The 13,923-nt window shown below is 33.9% G+C and overlaps 1 long non-coding RNA gene across 1 annotated transcript in view; it reads right to left on the reverse strand.

Moving 5' to 3' along the window:
- The window catches only part of LOC122241407, a 249,586-nt gene that overhangs the window by 72,996 nt on the left and 162,667 nt on the right, over positions 1-13,923 (reverse strand). The window contains exon 2 of the long non-coding RNA XR_006221537.1: positions 7,720-7,801. This is a non-coding gene — a long non-coding RNA (uncharacterized LOC122241407). The remainder of the gene's footprint in view (positions 1-7,719; positions 7,802-13,923) is intronic.

The following is a 13,923-nucleotide window of genomic DNA, read 5'->3' on the forward strand; positions in this document are numbered from 1 at the left end:
ATACATGAGTCAAAATTATCTTAAAGTCATCTAATCTACCCCACAAATTATATGGTTCATAAAACTGAATCCTAGAAATGTTAAGTCATTTACCCAGGATCACATACCTTAAGAGAGTTGAAAAGGCAAAAAACAGATTTCTTCCTTCCTTCTCTAGGATTCTTTCCTTTATACTGCCTTGTATCTGATATTCATAAACTATAGAACTTCAATAAATATAAAATTTTCTAGATACATTATATAGCCTAATACATATTTATAAACAATATTAAAATATAAGCATTTTTAACTATTTTACAAACCTACAGTAATCAACACAGTATGGTATTGACATAAAAATAGACACATACGTCAATGGAACATAATAGCCAGAAATAAACCCATGCATATATGGTTGATTAATTTGTGACAAAAAGTCAACAACATAATAGATGGAAAAAACAGTCTCTTCAATAAATGGTGGGGTTTTTTTTGAAAACTGGATAGCCACATGCCAAAGAATGAAACTGGACTCCCATCTTACAATAGCCACAAAAATCAACTCAAAATTTATTAAACACTTGAATGTAAATGATAAAACTCCTAGAAGAAAACTTAAGGGGTAAGCTCCTTCCCACTGGTCTTGGCAATGATTTTTTTTTATTTGAAACCAAAAGCAAAGAGAACAATAGTAAAAATAAACAAGTGGGCTACATCAAACTGAAAAAGTAAAAAGCAAAATCTTTTTGTACAGCAAAGGAAACAGTCAACAAAATGAAAAGGCAGTCTACTACATGGGAGAAAATATTTGCAAATCATATATCTGATAAAGAGTTAATACCCAAAATATATGAAGAATTCGTACAACTCGATAGCAAAAAACCAAACAATCTAATTTAAAATGAGCAGAGGATCTGAATAGACTTTTTTTCCAAAGAAGAAATACAGATGGCTAACAGGTACATGAAAAAGTGCTCAATATCATTATTCATCAAGGAAATACAAATCAAACGCAATGAGATATCATCTCACAACTGTTTTAATGGCTACTATCAAAAAGGCAAGAAATAACAAGTAGCAGCAAGGATGTGAAGAAAAGGGAACCCTTGTACACTGTTGGTGGCAATGTAAACTGGTACAGCCACTATGGAAAACAGTATGGAGGTTCCTCAAATAGTAAAAATGGAGTTACCATATGATCCAGAAATTCCACTCTGGATATTTATTTAAAGGGAACAAAAACACTAACTCGACAAGATATCTGCACTCTCATGCTCATTGCATCCTTATTTATAATAACCAAGACATGGAGGCAACCTAAGTATCTATCCATGGATGAATGGATGAAGAAAGTGTGATGTGTGTGTGTGTCTATATACATATATATGGAAAACTTGCCATTTGCGACAACACTGATGGACATTGAGAGCATTATGTGAACCAAGCGAGGCAGAGAAAGACAAATACTGTATGGTCTCACTTATATGTGGAAACTAAAAGGAAAAAAAATAACCCAACTCATAGATACAGAGAACAGACTGGTAGTTGCCAGAGGTGGTAGTTTGGGGATGGACAAAATGGGTGAAGGGAGTCAAAAGGTACAACCTTCTGGTTATAAAATAAACAAGTCAGGGGGATGGAATTTATAGCATGGTGATTATAGTTGAAATACTACATCATATATTCAAATGTGTCTAAGAGAGTAGATCTTAAAAGTTCTTGTCCCAAGAAAAAAATTTGTAACTGTGTGGTGATGGAAGCTAACTAGACATTGTGGTGATCATTGTGCAATATATACAAATATCAAGTCACTATGTATATATCTGAGACTAGTACTGGTACATGCCAATTATATAGCAATAAAAAAGAAAAACAATAGAAATATTTCCTTAACAAATCACCTATTTTTATAAAGCAAGTTAAACTATTTTCTACCCAAATACCTTCCTTAAATGGATTAATTGTTGTCTCCATGGTGCACTTTTATTGTATGTTTCCATCCCAAAGAAGCTGAAGTAGTGAGGATTACATTAAAGTTTAATGCAATACAATCCTGTGACTTTCCCGAAATAATAACAGCTAATCAAAGTTCAAACTACAATCCAAATCCCCTGCCTTTTTTCCAAAAGAATCTATGACTAAATATAACCACATTATTTACTTTTGCTTATCTGCAAAACATTTTTGTAGAAGATACTGGTTGGTATTGGGGCACCCGAGTGGCTCAGTTGGTTAAGCATCTGACTTTTGGTTTCAGCTCAAGTCCTGATCTCATAGTTTCATGAATTTGAGCCCCATATGGGGCTCTGAACTGGCAGCACCAAAGCCTGCTTGGGATCTTCTCTCTCTCTCTCTCTCTGCCCCTCACCCATTCACGCTGTCTCTGTCTCTCTCAAAATAAATAAACTTTTTTAAAAAAAGATACTGATATTGCTGTATACAGATTTCATTTAAAAAGATAAGTCCTGATGCCATCAAAACAATGAAAACACATTTTTGAAAGGAAAGGATTTTCTTTCAAATTAACATCTACAAATAGCCTATCATTTCACCTCTGTATTTTCCTATCAAAGGAAAGTAAGAGACACTTCTACATGAAAAATCAAGCAACCTTCAGAAGGGTAAATTGTTGGTAAAGTTGTTAAGAGCGGCAGTGAGCACTGTGTGGAAGACACATACAAAACTCACCTAACACTCACATTGTCCTTGTATGATGGCATCGCCATAGATTTTAAAATTATGAGGTAGTCTTTTATTAATGAACTTTGCAATATTAAAAGAAATTACTCCTATTCTGTCGGCAATGTGCATTCTTTGCATTATTAATCTCTCTAACCCCTTCATGTCCTTACTATCTAGCTATAAAAACACTTGAACAAATAATAGAGCCCAATAAAATCCTTCATTGCAAAGTCTAAGAAAAATGCTACATGAGGTCCAAGACAAGAATAAAAACATTCCCTATATTCCAAGGAAAACAGCATTCAGATTAAAGCCAATTTATAGTGAGGTGGTTTTACAGGGCTTTGTTTTTTCACTTCAACTTGGCCTTCTCGAAAGCTTGTGAAGGTTACAATGCTTATTCACAAGAGTCTCTTCATTATAAATGGCGAGATATGTCAGGACCAACAAAGCAATCTGCAAATTATTAGGCATTATATTCAGCCACGTAGTTATAATGTACAGTCCTCAGAAATGCTAAGGATGGATGGTGTATTCAAATGAATTGATGAAATAAATCATTTACTAGCTGAACTTTGATTTTACAATATACTTTTTTTCAATTTAAAGTTTCTTAACTCTCTGAAAACCTCCAAAGTGTAATGCCAACCCATTAGCAATCACCAAACTCATTTAATTAAAATCAAACATATTTGAATTTATTTATTCAACTTTTACCAGATCTATTATTTCTCCATCCAGTATATTTTTTGTTCTACACCATTGGTCTCAAATATCCATTCCAAGAATTCTAAATGAGATTGATTAATTAAAAGGAGGCCAAGAAACAAATTCAGTCAAAACTTTTGCATTGTACTTTTCAGCAAATTCATATTATCAATTGTCTACAAAATGAGTCCTTAACAATTAATGCACCCATGAAAACGGCATAGAACAATGCATCAATGAAAAAAGAAAGCAGAAAGAACCTTCCAGCAGCTATCAATGGATAAACCAAGTCACCAATAATGGCTGAATAATTCCACACTTCAAAAACCTGAATATACCCTTGAAATTTGCTTGCCTTAAATTTTCAATTAAAAGAGGGAATAGTTTGGAAAATTCACATTAAAATTTTTTGTCTATACTAAATATATCATACAGATTCATAAAGTAAAAGCAGGGAATCCAGATTTCACAAACTAATGAACAAAGCATGTACATCATTATTATCAAAAGGGTGCTGATGATTGAGTAGCAACTGCGTGTCCGTGACCATCTTAGCACAAATCTAACCTCCACATACTTTTACTATCATAGTGCAAATCCAAGGTTTGTTTGTGAAAGTCACAAAGATTCCATGGAGTTGTCCCAGAAAAAAAAAAAGGTTTTAATTCATTCATTTAAAAATGTTATGCTTTGGGTATCATGTCATGTCATGGACTGTCTGGGCTTCAGGGAGAAGAAAGACAAGACTCTGCTCTCATTAGCCTAGGGTGAGTAACAAAAAGAAATATGGCTTCAAAAGGACTTTGTATTTGATCTTCCACCCTGTGAAATAAGCAGGGCAGTTATTTCTAATCCTGGCTTACCCCCTAAGAATCCAAAACCCTGGGAAGAAGAACCACTTTTTCTTTAACTCCATTATTATGTGAAACAACTTTTACTTGAACAAAATACATCCATCTCTAAGTTCAAGATTATTGTATATGCCCCTGTAGTTTACCAAGATTAAAACTAGAATGATTTGTAAATGTGCTTACTGATCAAAGAACCCATAAAATTTAAGAGCTAGATAGCAGCTTGCTTACTTAGAGAATAACCTTGTTATTTTAGACAGGGAAACTGAGAACCAGGAATCTGATCAAACCATACAGCTATTTGGAAGTAAAATTAGTACGGGAAGCAAGGCCTCCAAAAAAGATGAGTGACATTTCCAGAATACTACATTGTACCCCAAAGTTTCATGCTTTCATAGATACCAGAATGTTTCCTAAGAGCACAGGATATTATTCATGTCCTCTCTGGAGAAGAATATTGCTTTTCATAAAGCCTAAAGTAGCCTAGAACCTCCTTTGAAAAGCAGGTGAAGATAAAATAAAACCTGCATTAAATGGAGGTAATGTGTTTCCTTAGCTAATAAAAAAAAAAAATAACCAATGGCAAAATCATTTCACATGAATTGAAAGGAATAAAATATTACTCAAGTTGCAATTATCTGTAAAGAACAGTCATTCCCTAAAACAGCACCTTTGAGGAAATTGATTGTTTCTTTATGCCCTTTGTTTATACATTTTTCTTAGACTTAATGTCTGACAAGTGACCATTTCATTATCATAAGATGCCTCTTCTCTTTTCCAGAGTTGATTCCTTTCTTCTATGTGCTTAACAATAGCAATAGGGTTCATATCTTTCAAGTACTTAAAGGAACCTTTGTTTCCAAGCCCAAAGTGGCTCTGTGGTTGGGTTTCCTGACCCAACATTTTGCCAGTTTCCCAAACATTTTGCTGTTGATAAGAGACCATGTATATTTGCTGAAATGCTCATCACATCTGTCTTGTTTTCTCCCAATGGTAAATAAAGAATTTGTATATCTTCCCAAACCAAGAGAGGAGAATCGTGGTTATGTACACACAAGTTTATGGTCCAAGGAATTTTACCTAAGTAGTAATATTTTGGTTTGGGGAAGATCCCTGTTCATACCCCTTCCTTCTGCCTGGACCTATGCCAATCTATACAGATATCAATCTACTTACCTCAGAATGGAAGCTACTCAGGATTTTTTGTTTTAAAAATGACACAGTGGTTAAGAGCATAGATGTGAAAACAAGACAACCTGAGTTTGAATCCCAGTCTATATAACTTTGTATGAAATACTTTTTACTTTTTGTATCTCAGTTACCTTACCTTCAAAAATCTCGATATTGTTCCTGCTTGATGTGATAATGCAATGAGATAATTCAAATAAATATTAAATTATACTTATTTGGGGGCTTAGAAGCAGTGCATAACAGAGTAAGAGAGCAAAGCAAGTTAGCCATTAGAATTTCTTCTTATCTTTTCATCTGAAAAGCATTCAGGCTTTCTTTCACATGCCAGTGATTATATGCCTTGTCCTCCACTTTGCTTAATAGTTTTACAACCTCCAGGGTCATCTACCCTCTCTAAACTATATCTAAAAGGAATGATATCTGGGAAATAAGAGAGCTATCTGTTATTAGTTGGTGGAAAGAACAGGATTTCTCTGTACTGCTGCCTCACCTCAGTTAGGAACAAGCATGGAATTCTCTATCAAAGAGGCATGGTGAAACTTAGGAGAGCTAAATAGCAATAGTAAACGGTGTGCCTAATCTTTTCTGCATGGTAGGTGCTAGTGTAAGCACTTAACTCACTCTCATACTATGGGGCTAGTAGTAGAAATAGCATCCCCATTTTATAGAAAAAGAGTCAGAGGCAAAGCATCTTACCTAGAGTCACAAAGGTATCTCATATTCAGTCTTGCTTTTCACTGCTCTATTACACAAACTCTCATTGTAAAAGGTCTCAGAGCAAATCTAGGATAATATAAATTTTTAGGAGAGCTGCCTGAGGATCCCTATCAATTCCATATTCTAACTGTTTGAGTCCTTTCAGCATCCACCTCTAGATATGAGAGTGCCTCGTCTTTAGATGATCCCAGACTCCAACCTTCATGCCACCCAGAGTGACCCAAGATGAGCAGAGAGGAGCTATCCCCATCAATCCTTGGCCAACTTGCAGATTCATGAACAAAATAAATGCTGCCATTGTTTAAAGATACTAAGGTCTGGAGTTGTTATATAGCCATAGTAACCATTACAAACCCTCATGTGGGAGCAGTAGACTTATCTTAGGATAAGTGTAGTATATAGTAATTGCAACAGATAGTGAACAGGTATTCATTTTTTCCATGATCATCCTTACTGAGGACTACTGGACGGGAAAGAACTTTAGCCCAGAGACAACTACACACATGAAAAAACAATAAAGTCTATTCCCACCTTGCCCATCTCCAGCATATCAATGGAAACATACCATGCAAAACAAATAATAAGCACATGAAACTGGGTTATAGAATAATAAAGATTATTTGGTGGAAGAAAAGGAAAATGGAAACAGAAAGAATAATTATTTTTAAAGACTCACTTTAATGAGCTTTACATCAGTTGTATATAATACTTTACATAATGTATTAATTATATTATTATGTATATTATGTATTTTGTATATAGTATTAAAGTTAACCCTATTAAGGAGGTATTATTATTATTTTACAGATAAAAGAACAGACAATGTTCAGGACTGTTAAGCAATTTGCTTAAAGTCATATAGCTACCGATCAAAGTCAGGTCCATCAGATTCTGAGATTAATAGAAAGCTGTTTTCTTCCAACTGAAATTCTGGATTTTTCTGCCACATTATGATAAATTCATCTTTCACCCCACCCCAATATAATAAAGCTGCTAGAGTTCTTCATTATCTAACCTGAGATACAGGGATAAAATATATATTTCAAACTTTAAAAGTAATACTTCCATTTTTCTAGAGAGAGAGAGAACAGTCTTTACAACACCATGTGAAGCATTGGCTAATGGCAGGTGGCATTAGGGACAAAGTTGAATGACAACATTAACAATTTACTGTAAATGGTTTTTCAATTGAGGAAAAAAGGAAATGCCAAAGGCTGTGGGTCAGAGGTCAACACCTGCCCCTCCCTCCACGTGTCCACAGACTATAACATCTCATCTGCTGGGAAATCACGCACTCGGATGTCAGTCAAGCCAGGGAGCACCAGGCCTTCCTGCCAGCGACTGCCAGGTCTTAGCTTCCTGGATGCCACTCAGCATCATTGTGTTCCTCAAAAGGACTCTTAACAATCCCTTACATGGTGGCAAAATAAAGGCTGAGTATGACTTTACTTGGGGAGCAAATGTTTTGATGCCTCATTGGTGCAAAGTGACATGTATTGCTTACCAACGTGTGTTCACAGAAGTCCTAGGGAACATAGAAGAGAATGTCCCTTTGTAAAATGTAAATATTTAGCAAATATTGAGTACTCACCATGTCTAAGAGCTGTTGTTTATTGACGAAAACAAGCTTGGGCTTCCAGCTTCTAGGGGATGATTTCCTTTTATCCAAAATCCTAGATGAACAACAACAAACTTTTTTATTGCCTCCATAGGACTGCAATAGAGAATTTTCCAGTCCCCAGTTCATTTATAGGAGGTCCGTTTAATTCCAGCCTTGTATTGGTAGCTGAAGGGCTTATGGCCTTTACTGCTCTTTCTTAATAGAAATTAAAACTAAAGGTCATCAACTTTAAGACTTATATCTGGTTCCTATATTCCTGTAAATTGTTCAGCATCACACCCTCTCTTACTTTGGGTTAACTCTTATTTCTCACTACTGTGAATTTCCCCATCTTGAATTTGAGCTCAATTAATTTATTTTAAATATTTAATTATTTAAGAATTTAATTATTATTAAAGTAATTTTAGTAAGCATTGGAAAGAACTTTTATACGTTAGCTTAGGCTGCCTCAAGAGGGAGGGTATATGGGAACTCTCTGTACTTATCTTTTTTTGCAACTTTTCTGTAAATCTAACATTATTTCAAACTTAAAAATTAAAAATGTTTATATTTACATTCCTCTGGATTTTATGTTATAAATAAAAATCATGGGGTTTGGGATCAAGCAGCCTGAAGCCTGGTTTCATCCTTTATTAGTTATGTGACTGGGCAAGTCACTTAATCTCAATTTTCTCTGTTGAATAGACAACCTACTTAATGGACCTATTACAATTTTACAATTAGACAAAATGTGTAACAATTCACATATATCACTTCTTCTATCTCCACCTCTTATTCAAGAATATTGATAAACTGAAAATCACTACTTTCATGTGATACTTAACCAACTTACTCTCTTATTCTCAATAGTTGTTTGCTGAGTTTAGACATACTGAAAAGCTGAAGCTAATTTTCACAACTTAAGATGTATCTGGTCAGTTTTAGAAAAACCATTAAATAAACAATTTAAAATATGTAATAAAAAATATATTTAAAAAATCAAAATGCCATATTAGAAAATACTCACTTCATAAAAGAAAGCAGCAAAGAAGGAAAAAAGAAACAAAAAAATAGGAGACATACAGAAAACCAAAAGTAAAATGGTAGACATAAATCCCTCTCTATCAACACTAACATAAACTTAAATACATTAAACAATCCAATCAAAAGTCAGAGTCTGTCAGACTGGATTTGAAATATGATTAAACTATATGGTGTCTATAGGAAATACAGCTTAGATTCAAAGACACAAAAAGAATGAAAGTACAGTGATGGAAAAGACATATCATGCAATCATAAGAAAGATGGAGTGTACTGATATCAGAAACAATAGATTTAAAAAATGCTATGAGAGATAAAAAGAAGCATTTCTGTAATAATAAAGAGTTGATCCAATTATAAACATATAGTTATCTAACAACAGAGCACCTAAATACATGTTGCAAAAACTAACCAAAATTAAGTAAGAAATGGACAATTCAAAACTAACAGGTGAAGACTTCAAAGCCCTTCTTTCAATCATGACTAGAATAACTAGGCAGAAGATCAACAAGAAAATATAAGGTGCGGTCAACCCTGTAAGAAGACGAGGCCTAACGGATATCTATAAAACACTTTACCCAACAGCCATAGTATATACATTCTTCGCAAGTGACACAGCACATTCTCCAGGATAGACAATTTAGTAGGGCAGAGAATAAAAATTTAATACATTTTAAACTTTTAAACTGATACAAAGTATTTCTCCAATCATAATGGAATGGAATTAAAAATCACTAACAAAAAGAAACTTGGGAAACTCACCAATATGTAGAAAGTAAACAACATGTTCTTACATAACAGATCAAAGAAGAAATAAAAGGGGAAATCATAAAATACTTTTAATACTTTTAAATGAATGGGGATGAAGACTCTACATACAAAAATTATATTATGCTGCTAAAGCCATGCTTAGAGGAAAATTTGTAGTTTTAAATGCCTATATTATCAAAGAAGAAATATATCAAATCAATAATCTAACCTTCAATCTAAGACAATGGAAAAGAAGAGCAAACCAAACCTAAAGCAGATAGAAGAAAGGAAGTAATAAAAATCACAATGACCATTCATGAGATAGAAAATAGAAAAATAGAGAAAATCATTGAAACCACAACTTGACTTTCTGAAACATCAATGAAATTGACTAATAATTAGCTACATTTACTGAAGGGATATGATTCATTTTACTGATATCAAAAATAAAAGACTTTGTTACTGACCTTACAAAAATAAAAAAAAAATTGTTATGAGCAACCATATGCCAATAAATTAGATAATAGATTTAATGAACAAATTTATAGACAGAAATAAACCACCAAAACTGACTCAAGAAATGAATACAAAATATGAATTATCTACAACAGGTAATCAGATTAGTAATAGAAAAAAAGTCCAACAAAGAACAACTCAAGGCCATATGGCTTCACTGCTGAACTCTACCATTTAAAGAAAAATTAATACCAATTGTTCACAAACTCTTCCAAAAAGAGAAGGGAAGGACACTTTTTATAAATCATTCTATATAACCAGCATTACAATGTTTTTAAAATCATACAAAGACAACACAAGGAAGAAAACTACAGACCAATATTTCTTATGAATATGGAAACAAAAATTATCAACCAAATATTAACAAACTGAATCTGGCAAAACACAAAAAGAATTATACATTGTGGATAAGTGAGATCTATCCGACCTATGCAAGGTTGGTTCAATATTCATAATGTAAGAGCCCACATCAATAGAATAAAAAGCAAACAAACACATAATCATCTTAATAAATGCAGGAAAAGCATTTGATAATATCCAATACCTTTTCCTGGTAACACTCAATGAAATAAGAATAGAAGGGAACCTCCTCATCCTTATAAAAGGATTCTATGAAAAACCTACAGTAAACATTATATTTAATGATGAAAAGACTGGCTGCTCTCTCCCTTATATCAAAAACAAGAGAAGGATATCCATTCCCAGTACTTCTACTCAAAATTATAATAGGCCTAGCCACAGCAATTAAGCAAGAAAAAACTAAAATATAAAGCATCCAGATTGCAATAGAAGAAATATAACTATCTCTATTTGGAGATGATATAGTCTTTTACATACAAAATCCTGAGAAATCCACTTTTAAAAAACCTGTTAGAACTAATAAACAAGTTCAGCAATGTTGTCATTTCAATGTACAAAAATAAATTGTATTTCAATACACTCTCAATAAATAATCCAAAATTTAAATTAAGCAAACAATTCCATTTATAAGAGCATCAAAAAGAATAAAATACTTAGGAATAAACTAAAAAAAGAAATACAGAACTCAGACTTTGAAAACTAGAAAATATTGTTGAAATAAATTAAAGAACAACCTAAATGAATGGAAAAACATCCCACGTTCATGGATCAGAAGAATTAATATTGTTAAGATAGCAATACTCCCCAGATTTATTGATTCAGTGTAATCCCTATCAGAATCCAGCAGACATCTATGCAGAAACTAACAAGCTTATTTTAAAATTTACATGAAATTATAAAGGACCAAGCATAGCCAAAAGATTCTTTAAAAACAACAAAATATGAAAGACACACAGCTCAATCTCAAAACTTATTACTAAGCAATGATAGGGGTGCCTGGGTGACTCAGTCAGTTAAGCAGCTGATTCTTGGGTTCCTGATTTCAAACCCTGCATGGGTCTCTGCACTCACTGCACAGAGCCTGCTTCAGATCCTCTGTCTCCCTCTTTCTGCCCCTCTTCCCTCCCTCCCTCTTTCCCTCTCTCTTTTTCTCTCAATAATAAACAAATGTTAAAAAAAATAAGCATTAATAACCATATAACCATGACAGTGTAGTATTGGAATAAGGATATATAGATCAATAGAAAAGAATAGAGAGTCCAGAAATAAACTCCATTTGTATATGGTCAACTGGTTTTTGACAAGGGTACCAAGTCCACTGTTGAAATGTCTTTTCAATAAATAGTGCTGGGATAATTATAGCAAAAGAATGAAGTTGGACCCTTACTTCACATGACTTTAAAAAGTAACTCAAAATGTTCAAAGACTAAATATAAGAGCTAAAACTAGGGGCTCCTGAGTGACTTAGTCGGTTGAGACTCTTGATTTAGATTCAGGTTATGATCCCAGAGTCTGGGGATCAAGCCCTGCATGGGCTCCACACTGAGCATGAAGCCTATTTAAGATTCTCTCTCTCTCTTTCCCTGTGGCCCTCTCCTCTGCTCTTGCTCTCTCTCCCTCTCTCTCAAAAAATAAAAATAATTTTTAAAAGAGCTAAAACTGTAAAACTCTTATAAAAAAAACCACTAAGACAAATCTTCATGAACTTATATTTGGCAATGATTTCTTATATGACACCAAAAGCACAAGAAACCAAAAAAAACACACAAAAAAAATCTGACTTCATCAAAATTGAAAATTTTTGTGCATAAAAGAATATTATCCAAAAAATGTAAAGACAATCCACACAATAAGAGAAAATATTTGTAAATCAGATGTTAATTAAAGGTCCATTTTGAAGAATAAGTAAAGAACTTACAACACAAAAACAACTCAATTTTTAAAAGGGTGAAAACCTTGAATAGACATTTTACCAAAGAAGATATACAAATGGCCAAAAAGCACACAAAATGATGCTCGATATCATTTGTCCTTATAGAAATTCAAAACCACAATGATATGTCACTTCATGCCCTTTAAGATGGCTATAATAAAAAAAAAAAAAAGGAAAGAAAAGATAAAAAACAAAAATAAGCATTGACAAGAATGTGAAGAAGCCGGAACCCTCACACGTTTCTGATGAGAATGTAAGATAGTGGAGTCACTGTAAACAATTTTATGGTTCTTCAAAAAGTTAAACATAGAATTACTATGTGATCCAGTGATTTTACTTCTAGGTGTATACACAAAAGAATTAAAAACAGGTGTTCAAACAAAAACTTGTGCACAAATAGTCATAGCACTATTTCAATAGCCAAAAGAAAATACCCAAATGTCCATCAACAGAAGATTAAGCAAAAGGTGGTATATATACATACACTGAAATATTTGGTCATAAAAAGGAATGAAGTATGGATACAACAACATAGATAAACCTTAAAAATAACATGCTAAGTGAAAGAAACCAAACATAGACACAATGACCACATATTGTATGTTTCCATTTATGAAACATCCAGAACAGAGAAATCTATAGAGACAGAAAGTATAATAGTAGTTGTTTAGGGTTTGGGAGATTGGGGTTATGAAGATGATAGATAAAGGGTAGAAGATTTCTGTGTTGATGAAATATTCTATAACTGACTATACTAATGGTTGTATATATCTGTGAATGTACTGAGAAAACACTGAATTGTCGACTTTACATAAATAAATTATATGGTATGTGAATTATGTCTCCGTTAAGCTGGCTTTTTAAGGGGGTAAAACCTCTAACGCCATCAATTATCACCTGAGCTATCTTTTCAGAGAAGCTGGTACCTTCCCAAAGACTTTGTCTCTCTGTCTCTCTGTCTCTCTGTCTCTCTGTCTCTCTGTCTCTCTCTCTCTCTCTCTCTCTCTCACACACACACACACACACACACACACACACACACACACACACACACACGCATGCCCTCGTGTCAAAGTGACTTAAATGAAGCTCTGAGGGACCTAAGTAGAACAACAGTGGATATGTATGCAGGGAGAAGCTTCAGATTAAATCATGCACATACTATGTGATTCGCCTGGGTCTGATACAGTCAGTTGAGTTTAAGAGCTGAGGCCAGCCTTTGTCCAAATTAGAAAGCCATCTTTCCCTGAGAATCTGGTCTACTCCCCCAGAACCTAGCCTTTGTGGAACTTGTCCCCTTAACTGGTTAACAGGAAATCCCTGAAAAAGGGTTAAAGGACAATTTAGGTCCGAGCCTTAATGGAAAGTGTGGCAGGTGAGTGTGTGTGGGAAGGAGCAGGAGGTTGTTCTTTGCCTTTTATAACAAGCCTCTGAAGAAACTTTGCTTAGTAATTAAGAAAGTGATGTTTTGAGAAGGGGGCTATTCCATCAAGTAGGAGGAAATGTTTCCAGAGGCCTTTGGTTCCTGTATGCTCATGTAACACAGTTGTCACCAAGAGTCCTGACATGTCCTTCTTCTTTCCATGGGCTCTGCT

The sequence above is a fragment of the Panthera tigris genome, chromosome C1 (assembly GCF_018350195.1).
Source record: "Panthera tigris isolate Pti1 chromosome C1, P.tigris_Pti1_mat1.1, whole genome shotgun sequence".
Lineage (NCBI taxonomy): Eukaryota > Metazoa > Chordata > Mammalia > Carnivora > Felidae > Panthera > Panthera tigris.